Source organism: Arachis hypogaea, chromosome 15, assembly GCF_003086295.3.
Source record: "Arachis hypogaea cultivar Tifrunner chromosome 15, arahy.Tifrunner.gnm2.J5K5, whole genome shotgun sequence".
Classification (NCBI taxonomy): Eukaryota; Viridiplantae; Streptophyta; class Magnoliopsida; order Fabales; family Fabaceae; genus Arachis; species Arachis hypogaea.
In genome coordinates this window covers 111,650,176-111,650,928 of record NC_092050.1, presented here as the reverse complement: position 1 = coordinate 111,650,928, position 753 = coordinate 111,650,176, and the positions used below count along the sequence as shown (strand labels likewise).

General features: G+C 40.8%; 1 non-coding gene across 1 annotated transcript; it reads left to right on the top strand.

Moving 5' to 3' along the window:
* The first annotated feature begins 225 nt into the window (after nt 1-225).
* LOC112753333 (small nucleolar RNA R71) lies at nt 226-333 on the top strand. Its single transcript, XR_003177724.1, has one exon. It is a non-coding gene; the product is annotated as a small nucleolar RNA R71 (small nucleolar RNA).
* The last annotated feature ends 420 nt before the right edge of the window (nt 334-753 follow it).

Here is a 753-nt window from a genome sequence, read left to right as displayed (position 1 = left end):
CAGAGTATCAACTTCAAGAACTCCCTTCTTCATAGGCGTCCCATTACTAACAGGATTCCTTTCAGAAGTGTACATGAACTGGTTATTAGCAACCATGTTAATGAGTTCTTGAGCTTTTGCAGGCGTTTTCTTTAGGTGAATGGATCCACCTGCAGAAGTGTCCAGTGACATCTTTGATAGCTCAGATAAACCATCATAGAATATATCCAGGATGGTCCATTCTGAAAGCATGTCAGAAGGACACTTTTTGGTCAACTGTTTGTATCTTTCCCAAGCTTCATATAGGGATTCACCTTCTTTCTGTCTGAAGGTTTGAACATCAGCTCTAAGCTTGCTCAGCTTTTGAGGAGGAAAGTACTTGGCTAAGAAAGCCGTGACCAGCTTATCCCAAGAGTTCAGGCTGTCCTTGGGTTGAGAATCCAACCATAATCTAGCTCTGTCTCTTACAGCAAAAGGGAAAAGCATGAGCCTGTAGACTTCAAGATCTACTCCATTAGTCTTAACAGTATCACATATCTGCAAGAATTCAGTTAAGAACTGAAAAGGATCTTCAGATGGAAGTCCATGAAACTTGCAGTTCTACTGCATCAGAGAAACTAATTGAGGTTTCAGCTCAAAGTTGTTTGCTCCAATGGCAGGAATAGAGATGCTTCTTCCATGTAAATTGGAATTAGGTGCAGTAAAGTCACCAAGCATCTTCCTTACATTATTATTATTTTCGGCTGCCATCTCCTCTTCCTGTTCGAAAATTTC